Source organism: Amia ocellicauda, chromosome 12 (assembly GCF_036373705.1).
Source record: "Amia ocellicauda isolate fAmiCal2 chromosome 12, fAmiCal2.hap1, whole genome shotgun sequence".
Classification (NCBI taxonomy): Eukaryota; Metazoa; Chordata; class Actinopteri; order Amiiformes; family Amiidae; genus Amia; species Amia ocellicauda.
Genome location: NC_089861.1, coordinates 20,948,393 through 20,957,500, shown reverse-complemented (window position 1 = coordinate 20,957,500; position 9,108 = coordinate 20,948,393). Strand labels below are relative to the sequence as shown.

The following is a 9,108-nucleotide window of genomic DNA, read 5'->3' as shown; positions in this document are numbered from 1 at the left end:
TGCACACATCAGCCTGCTTCCTGAACCAGCAGGCTTTTACCGCCCCCTTCGCCACTCTACACTTCCTTACCATAAAGAAAGGCAACAAGCAGAAGGAGGCGCCCAACGTGGGGCTCGAACCCACGACCCTGAGATTAAGAGTCTCATGCTCTACCGACTGAGCTAGCCGGGCCACTGCGGGGGCCGCAGCGCAAGACAGCCCGCCGGAGTCTGCAAGAAGAAATGCGGCCACTTGACGGACGCACGGGCGTCCAATACTTTCCGACTTCCGTGCCTGCATTCACCATCCGGAGGCTTCGGCTCAAATCGTCTATTCTGGTCCAAAGACTTCTTGGGAGGGTTACAGGCTGCAGTTCATGCCGAACTACGAGCGCCTGCTCGACGTGAGCACATCATTGGCACTTTTGCGTGAAGGCCAGCTCCTGCAAGTGAGCAGAGTGGCGCAGCGGAAGCGTGCTGGGCCCATAACCCAGAGGTCGATGGATCGAAACCATTCTCTGCTATGACTTTTAGATTCCTTTGCGTTGCGTAACAGAAAGCCATATGCTCTCAGAGACCTCACCTGCACTTGAGGACTTGAAAAACTGCAGCAGCCAGTTTGTTTTCTAAGCAATCGTAAAAGGCTTCTCACGCTGACTGAAGGAATATTTATCCATCCATCCATCCATCTATCTATCTGTAATTCTGTCTTTCAACATTTGTGAATGTCACTGTAGCCTGCAAACTCGTGCCCTTGCGAAAGGCTAGGACGAGGCAAATCACAGCTCTGGGAGAAGCTAGCATTGACAGTCGTTGGTCTCAACTGACAACAAGTGCACACATCAGCCTGCTTCCTGAACCAGCAGGCTTTTACCGTCCCCTTCGCCACTCTACACTTCCTTACCATAAAGAAAGGCAACAAGCAACCCATAACCCAGAGGTCGATGGATCGAAACCATTCTCTGCTATGACTTTTAGATTCCTTTGCGTTGCGTAACAGAAAGCCATATGCTCTCAGAGACCTCACCTGCACTTGAGGACTTGAAAAACTGCAGCAGCAAGTTCGTTTTCTAAGCAATCGTAAAAGGCTTCTCACGCTGACTGAAGGAATATTTATCCATCCATCCATCTATCTATCTATCTATCCCTATCTATCTGTATTTCTGTCTTTCAACATTTGTGAATGTCACTGTAGCCTGCAAACTCGTGCCCTTGCGAAAGGCTAGGACGAGGCAAATCACAGCTCTGGGAGAAGCTAGCATTGACAGTCGTTGGTCTCAACTGACAACAAGTGCACACATCAGCCTGCTTCCTGAACCAGCAGGCTTTTACCGTCCCCTTCGCCACTCTACACTTCCTTACCATAAAGAAAGGCAACAAGCAGAAGGAGGCGCCCAACGTGGGGCTCGAACCCACGACCCTGAGATTAAGAGTCTCATGCTCTACCGACTGAGCTAGCCGGGCCACTGCGGGGGCCGCAGCGCATGACAGCCCGCCGGAGTCTGCAAGAAGAAATGCGGCCACTTGACGGACGCACGGGCGTCCAATACTTTCCGACTTCCGTGCCTGCATTCACCATCCGGAGGCTTCGGCTCAAATCGTCTATTCTGGTCCAAAGACTTCTTGGGAGGGTTACAGGCTGCAGTTCATGCCGAACTACGAGCGCCTGCTCGACGTGAGCACATCATTGGCACTTTTGCGTGAAGGCCAGCTCCTGCAAGTGAGCAGAGTGGCGCAGCGGAAGCGTGCTGGGCCCATAACCCAGAGGTCGATGGATCGAAACCATTCTCTGCTATGACTTTTAGATTCCTTTGCGTTGCGTAACAGAAAGCCATATGCTCTCAGAGACCTCACCTGCACTTGAGGACTTGAAAAACTGCAGCAGCCAGTTCGTTTTCTAAGCAATCGTAAAAGGCTTCTCACGCTGACTGAAGGAATATTTATCCATCCATCCATCCATCTATCTATCTGTATTTCTGTCTTTCAACATTTGTGAATGTCACTGTAGCCTGCAAACTCGTGCCCTTGCGAAAGGCTAGGACGAGGCAAATCACAGCTCTGGGAGAAGCTAGCATTGACAGTCGTTGGTCTCAACTGACGACAAGTGCACACATCAGCCTGCTTCCTGAACCAGCAGGCTTTTACCGTCCCCTTCGCCACTCTACACTTCCTTACCATAAAGAAAGGCAACAAGCAACCCATAACCCAGAGGTCGATGGATCGAAACCATTCTCTGCTATGACTTTTAGATTCCTTTGCGTTGCGTAACAGAAAGCCATATGCTCTCAGAGACCTCACCTGCACTTGAGGACTTGAAAAACTGCAGCAGCAAGTTCGTTTTCTAAGCAATCGTAAAAGGCTTCTCACGCTGACTGAAGGAATATTTATCCATCCATCCATCTATCTATCCATCCATCCATCTATCTATCTGTATTTCTGTCTTTCAACATTTGTGAATGTCACTGTAGCCTGCAAACTCGTGCCCTTGCGAAAGGCTAGGACGAGGCAAATCACAGCTCTGGGAGAAGCTAGCATTGACAGTCGTTGGTCTCAACTGACAACAAGTGCACACATCAGCCTGCTTCCTGAGCCAGCAGGCTTTTACCGTCCCCTTCGCCACTCTACACTTCCTTACCATAAAGAAAGGCAACAAGCAGAAGGAGGCGCCCAACGTGGGGCTCGAACCCACGACCCTGAGATTAAGAGTCTCATGCTCTACCGACTGAGCTAGCCGGGCCACTGCGGGGGCCGCAGCGCATGACAGCCCGCCGGAGTCTGCAAGAAGAAATGCGGCCACTTGACGGACGCACGGGCGTCCAATACTTTCCGACTTCCGTGCCTGCATTCACCATCCGGAGGCTTCGGCTCAAATCGTCTATTCTGGTCCAAAGACTTCTTGGGAGGGTTACAGGCTGCAGTTCATGCCGAACTACGAGCGCCTGCTCGACGTGAGCACATCATTGGCACTTTTGCGTGAAGGCCAGCTCCTGCAAGTGAGCAGAGTGGCGCAGCGGAAGCGTGCTGGGCCCATAACCCAGAGGTCGATGGATCGAAACCATTCTCTGCTATGACTTTTAGATTCCTTTGCGTTGCGTAACAGAAAGCCATATGCTCTCAGAGACCTCACCTGCACTTGAGGACTTGAAAAACTGCAGCAGCCAGTTCGTTTTCTAAGCAATCGTAAAAGGCTTCTCACGCTGACTGAAGGAATATTTATCCATCCATCCATCCATCTATCTATCTGTATTTCTGTCTTTCAACATTTGTGAATGTCACTGTAGCCTGCAAACTCGTGCCCTTGCGAAAGGCTAGGACGAGGCAAATCACAGCTCTGGGAGAAGCTAGCATTGACAGTCGTTGGTCTCAACTGACAACAAGTGCACACATCAGCCTGCTTCCTGAACCAGCAGGCTTTTACCGTCCCCTTCGCCACTCTACACTTCCTTACCATAAAGAAAGGCAACAAGCAACCCATAACCCAGAGGTCGATGGATCGAAACCATTCTCTGCTATGACTTTTAGATTCCTTTGCGTTGCGTAACAGAAAGCCATATGCTCTCAGAGACCTCACCTGCACTTGAGGAATTGAAAAACTGCAGCAGCAAGTTCGTTTTCTAAGCAATCGTAAAAGGCTTCTCACGCTGACTGAAGGAATATTTATCCATCCATCCATCTATCTATCTATCTATCTATCTATCCCTATCTATCTGTATTTCTGTCTTTCAACATTTGTGAATGTCACTGTAGCCTGCAAACTCGTGCCCTTGCAAAAGGCTAGGACGAGGCAAATCACAGCTCTGGGAGAAGCTAGCATTGACAGTCGTTGGTCTCAACTGACAACAAGTGCACACATCAGCCTGCTTCCTGAACCAGCAGGCTTTTACCGTCCCCTTCGCCACTCTACACTTCCTTACCATAAAGAAAGGCAACAAGCAGAAGGAGGCGCCCAACGTGGGGCTCGAACCCACGACCCTGAGATTAAGAGTCTCATGCTCTACCGACTGAGCTAGCCGGGCCACTGCGGGGGCCGCAGCGCAAGACAGCCCGCCGGAGTCTGCAAGAAGAAATGCGGCCACTTGACGGACGCACGGGCGTCCAATACTTTCCGACTTCCGTGCCTGCATTCACCATCCGGAGGCTTCGGCTCAAATCGTCTATTCTGGTCCAAAGACTTCTTGGGAGGGTTACAGGCTGCAGTTCATGCCGAACTACGAGCGCCTGCTCGACGTGAGCACATCATTGGCACTTTTGCGTGAAGGCCAGCTCCTGCAAGTGAGCAGAGTGGCGCAGCGGAAGCGTGCTGGGCCCATAACCCAGAGGTCGATGGATCGAAACCATTCTCTGCTATGACTTTTAGATTCCTTTGCGTTGCGTAACAGAAAGCCATATGCTCTCAGAGACCTCACCTGCACTTGAGGACTTGAAAAACTGCAGCAGCCAGTTCGTTTTCTAAGCAATCGTAAAAGGCTTCTCACGCTGACTGAAGGAATATTTATCCATCCATCCATCCATCTATCTATCTGTATTTCTGTCTTTCAACATTTGTGAATGTCACTGTAGCCTGCAAACTCGTGCCCTTGCGAAAGGCTAGGACGAGGCAAATCACAGCTCTGGGAGAAGCTAGCATTGACAGTCGTTGGTCTCAACTGACGACAAGTGCACACATCAGCCTGCTTCCTGAACCAGCAGGCTTTTACCGTCCCCTTCGCCACTCTACACTTCCTTACCATAAAGAAAGGCAACAAGCAACCCATAACCCAGAGGTCGATGGATCGAAACCATTCTCTGCTATGACTTTTAGATTCCTTTGCGTTGCGTAACAGAAAGCCATATGCTCTCAGAGACCTCACCTGCACTTGAGGACTTGAAAAACTGCAGCAGCAAGTTCGTTTTCTAAGCAATCGTAAAAGGCTTCTCACGCTGACTGAAGGAATATTTATCCATCCATCCATCTATCTATCCATCCATCCATCTATCTATCTGTATTTCTGTCTTTCAACATTTGTGAATGTCACTGTAGCCTGCAAACTCGTGCCCTTGCGAAAGGCTAGGACGAGGCAAATCACAGCTCTGGGAGAAGCTAGCATTGACAGTCGTTGGTCTCAACTGACAACAAGTGCACACATCAGCCTGCTTCCTGAACCAGCAGGCTTTTACCGTCCCCTTCGCCACTCTACACTTCCTTACCATAAAGAAAGGCAACAAGCAGAAGGAGGCGCCCAACGTGGGGCTCGAACCCACGACCCTGAGATTAAGAGTCTCATGCTCTACCGACTGAGCTAGCCGGGCCACTGCGGGGGCCGCAGCGCATGACAGCCCGCCGGAGTCTGCAAGAAGAAATGCGGCCACTTGACGGACGCACGGGCGTCCAATACTTTCCGACTTCCGTGCCTGCATTCACCATCCGGAGGCTTCGGCTCAAATCGTCTATTCTGGTCCAAAGACTTCTTGGGAGGGTTACAGGCTGCAGTTCATGCCGAACTACGAGCGCCTGCTCGACGTGAGCACATCATTGGCACTTTTGCGTGAAGGCCAGCTCCTGCAAGTGAGCAGAGTGGCGCAGCGGAAGCGTGCTGGGCCCATAACCCAGAGGTCGATGGATCGAAACCATTCTCTGCTATGACTTTTAGATTCCTTTGCGTTGCGTAACAGAAAGCCATATGCTCTCAGAGACCTCACCTGCACTTGAGGACTTGAAAAACTGCAGCAGCCAGTTCGTTTTCTAAGCAATCGTAAAAGGCTTCTCACGCTGACTGAAGGAATATTTATCCATCCATCCATCCATCTATCTATCTGTATTTCTGTCTTTCAACATTTGTGAATGTCACTGTAGCCTGCAAACTCGTGCCCTTGCGAAAGGCTAGGACGAGGCAAATCACAGCTCTGGGAGAAGCTAGCATTGACAGTCGTTGGTCTCAACTGACAACAAGTGCACACATCAGCCTGCTTCCTGAACCAGCAGGCTTTTACCGTCCCCTTCGCCACTCTACACTTCCTTACCATAAAGAAAGGCAACAAGCAACCCATAACCCAGAGGTCGATGGATCGAAACCATTCTCTGCTATGACTTTTAGATTCCTTTGCGTTGCGTAACAGAAAGCCATATGCTCTCAGAGACCTCACCTGCACTTGAGGACTTGAAAAACTGCAGCAGCAAGTTCGTTTTCTAAGCAATCGTAAAAGGCTTCTCACGCTGACTGAAGGAATATTTATCCATCCATCCATCTATCTATCTATCTATCTATCTATCCCTATCTATCTGTATTTCTGTCTTTCAACATTTGTGAATGTCACTGTAGCCTGCAAACTCGTGCCCTTGCGAAAGGCTAGGACGAGGCAAATCACAGCTCTGGGAGAAGCTAGCATTGACAGTCGTTGGTCTCAACTGACAACAAGTGCACACATCAGCCTGCTTCCTGAACCAGCAGGCTTTTACCGTCCCCTTCGCCACTCTACACTTCCTTACCATAAAGAAAGGCAACAAGCAGAAGGAGGCGCCCAACGTGGGGCTCGAACCCACGCCCCTGAGATTAAGAGTCTCATGCTCTACCGACTGAGCTAGCCGGGCCACTGCGGGGGCCGCAGCGCAAGACAGCCCGCCGGAGTCTGCAAGAAGAAATGCGGCCACTTGACGGACGCACGGGCGTCCAATACTTTCCGACTTCCGTGCCTGCATTCACCATCCGGAGGCTTCGGCTCAAATCGTCTATTCTGGTCCAAAGACTTCTTGGGAGGGTTACAGGCTGCAGTTCATGCCGAACTACGAGCGCCTGCTCGACGTGAGCACATCATTGGCACTTTTGCGTGAAGGCCAGCTCCTGCAAGTGAGCAGAGTGGCGCAGCGGAAGCGTGCTGGGCCCATAACCCAGAGGTCGATGGATCGAAACCATTCTCTGCTATGACTTTTAGATTCCTTTGCGTTGCGTAACAGAAAGCCATATGCTCTCAGAGACCTCACCTGCACTTGAGGACTTGAAAAACTGCAGCAGCCAGTTCGTTTTCTAAGCAATCGTAAAAGGCTTCTCACGCTGACTGAAGGAATATTTATCCATCCATCCATCCATCTATCTATCTGTATTTCTGTCTTTCAACATTTGTGAATGTCACTGTAGCCTGCAAAGTCGTGCCCTTGCGAAAGGCTAGGACGAGGCAAATCACAGCTCTGGGAGAAGCTAGCATTGACAGTCGTTGGTCTCAACTGACAACAAGTGCACACATCAGCCTGCTTCCTGAACCAGCAGGCTTTTACCGTCCCCTTCGCCACTCTACACTTCCTTACCATAAAGAAAGGCAACAAGCAACCCATAACCCAGAGGTCGATGGATCGAAACCATTCTCTGCTATGACTTTTAGATTCCTTTGCGTTGCGTAACAGAAAGCCATATGCTCTCAGAGACCTCACCTGCACTTGAGGACTTGAAAAACTGCAGCAGCAAGTTCGTTTTCTAAGCAATCGTAAAAGGCTGCTCACGCTGACTGAAGGAATATTTATCCATCCATCCATCTATCTATCCATCCATCCATCTATCTATCTGTATTTCTGTCTTTCAACATTTGTGAATGTCACTGTAGCCTGCAAACTCGTGCCCTTGCGAAAGGCTAGGACGAGGCAAATCACAGCTCTGGGAGAAGCTAGCATTGACAGTCGTTGGTCTCAACTGACAACAAGTGCACACATCAGCCTGCTTCCTGAACCAGCAGGCTTTTACCGTCCCCTTCGCCACTCTACACTTCCTTACCATAAAGAAAGGCAACAAGCAGAAGGAGGCGCCCAACTTGGGGCTCGAACCCACGACCCTGAGATTAAGAGTCTCATGCTCTAACGACTGAGCTAGCCGGGCCACTGCGGGGGCCGCAGCGCATGACAGCCCGCCGGAGTCTGCAAGAAGAAATGCGGCCACTTGACGGACGCACGGGCGTCCAATACTTTCCGACTTCCGTGCCTGCATTCACCATCCGGAGGCTTCGGCTCAAATCGTCTATTCTGGTCCAAAGACTTCTTGGGAGGGTTACAGGCTGCAGTTCATGCCGAACTACGAGCGCCTGCTCGACGTGAGCACATCATTGGCACTTTTGCGTGAAGGCCAGCTCCTGCAAGTGAGCAGAGTGGCGCAGCGGAAGCGTGCTGGGCCCATAACCCAGAGGTCGATGGATCGAAACCATTCTCTGCTATGACTTTTAGATTCCTTTGCGTTGCGTAACAGAAAGCCATATGCTCTCAGAGACCTCACCTGCACTTGAGGACTTGAAAAACTGCAGCAGCCAGTTCGTTTTCTAAGCAATCGTAAAAGGCTTCTCACGCTGACTGAAGGAATATTTATCCATCCATCCATCCATCTATCTATCTGTATTTCTGTCTTTCAACATTTGTGAATGTCACTGTAGCCTGCAAACTCGTGCCCTTGCGAAAGGCTAGGACGAGGCAAATCACAGCTCTGGGAGAAGCTAGCATTGACAGTCGTTGGTCTCAACTGACAACAAGTGCACACATCAGCCTGCTTCCTGAACCAGCAGGCTTTTACCGTCCCCTTCGCCACTCTACACTTCCTTACCATAAAGAAAGGCAACAAGCAACCCATAACCCAGAGGTCGATGGATCGAAACCATTCTCTGCTATGACTTTTAGATTCCTTTGCGTTGCGTAACAGAAAGCCATATGCTCTCAGAGACCTCACCTGCACTTGAGGACTTGAAAAACTGCAGCAGCAAGTTCGTTTTCTAAGCAATCGTAAAAGGCTTCTCACGCTGACTGAAGGAATATTTATCCATCCATCCATCTATCTATCTATCTATCTATCTATCCCTATCTATCTGTATTTCTGTCTTTCAACATTTGTGAATGTCACTGTAGCCTGCAAACTCGTGCCCTTGCGAAAGGCTAGGACGAGGCAAATCACAGCTCTGGGAGAAGCTAGCATTGACAGTCGTTGGTCTCAACTGACAACAAGTGCACACATCAGCCTGCTTCCTGAACCAGCAGGCTTTTACCGTCCCCTTCGCCACTCTACACTTCCTTACCATAAAGAAAGGCAACAAGCAACCCATAACCCAGAGGTCGATGGATCGAAACCATTCTCTGCTATGACTTTTAGATTCCTTTGCGTTGCGTAACAGAAAGCCATATGCTCT

The 9,108-nt window shown here is 50.1% G+C and overlaps 14 non-coding genes across 14 annotated transcripts; 7 read left to right on the top strand and 7 right to left on the bottom strand.

Moving 5' to 3' along the window:
* Positions 1-99: 99 nt before the first annotated feature.
* trnak-cuu (transfer RNA lysine (anticodon CUU)) lies at positions 100-172 on the bottom strand. Its single transcript has one exon. It is a non-coding gene; the product is annotated as a tRNA-Lys (tRNA).
* A 259-nt stretch (positions 173-431) lies between these two features.
* Positions 432-503, top strand: trnam-cau (transfer RNA methionine (anticodon CAU)). The gene has a single exon. It is a non-coding gene; the product is annotated as a tRNA-Met (tRNA).
* Positions 504-1,370: 867 nt separating this feature from the next.
* Positions 1,371-1,443, bottom strand: trnak-cuu (transfer RNA lysine (anticodon CUU)). Its single transcript has one exon. It is a non-coding gene; the product is annotated as a tRNA-Lys (tRNA).
* A 259-nt stretch (positions 1,444-1,702) lies between these two features.
* On the top strand, positions 1,703-1,774 carry trnam-cau (transfer RNA methionine (anticodon CAU)). The gene has a single exon. It is a non-coding gene; the product is annotated as a tRNA-Met (tRNA).
* An 869-nt stretch (positions 1,775-2,643) lies between these two features.
* Positions 2,644-2,716, bottom strand: trnak-cuu (transfer RNA lysine (anticodon CUU)). The gene has a single exon. It is a non-coding gene; the product is annotated as a tRNA-Lys (tRNA).
* A 259-nt stretch (positions 2,717-2,975) lies between these two features.
* Positions 2,976-3,047, top strand: trnam-cau (transfer RNA methionine (anticodon CAU)). Its single transcript has one exon. It is a non-coding gene; the product is annotated as a tRNA-Met (tRNA).
* An 875-nt stretch (positions 3,048-3,922) lies between these two features.
* Positions 3,923-3,995, bottom strand: trnak-cuu (transfer RNA lysine (anticodon CUU)). Its single transcript has one exon. It is a non-coding gene; the product is annotated as a tRNA-Lys (tRNA).
* Positions 3,996-4,254: 259 nt separating this feature from the next.
* trnam-cau (transfer RNA methionine (anticodon CAU)) lies at positions 4,255-4,326 on the top strand. The gene has a single exon. It is a non-coding gene; the product is annotated as a tRNA-Met (tRNA).
* An 869-nt stretch (positions 4,327-5,195) lies between these two features.
* Positions 5,196-5,268, bottom strand: trnak-cuu (transfer RNA lysine (anticodon CUU)). Its single transcript has one exon. It is a non-coding gene; the product is annotated as a tRNA-Lys (tRNA).
* A 259-nt stretch (positions 5,269-5,527) lies between these two features.
* Positions 5,528-5,599, top strand: trnam-cau (transfer RNA methionine (anticodon CAU)). Its single transcript has one exon. It is a non-coding gene; the product is annotated as a tRNA-Met (tRNA).
* An 875-nt stretch (positions 5,600-6,474) lies between these two features.
* trnak-cuu (transfer RNA lysine (anticodon CUU)) lies at positions 6,475-6,547 on the bottom strand. Its single transcript has one exon. It is a non-coding gene; the product is annotated as a tRNA-Lys (tRNA).
* Positions 6,548-6,806: 259 nt separating this feature from the next.
* trnam-cau (transfer RNA methionine (anticodon CAU)) lies at positions 6,807-6,878 on the top strand. Its single transcript has one exon. It is a non-coding gene; the product is annotated as a tRNA-Met (tRNA).
* Positions 6,879-7,747: 869 nt separating this feature from the next.
* Positions 7,748-7,820, bottom strand: trnak-cuu (transfer RNA lysine (anticodon CUU)). The gene has a single exon. It is a non-coding gene; the product is annotated as a tRNA-Lys (tRNA).
* Positions 7,821-8,079: 259 nt separating this feature from the next.
* On the top strand, positions 8,080-8,151 carry trnam-cau (transfer RNA methionine (anticodon CAU)). The gene has a single exon. It is a non-coding gene; the product is annotated as a tRNA-Met (tRNA).
* Positions 8,152-9,108: the final 957 nt, after the last annotated feature.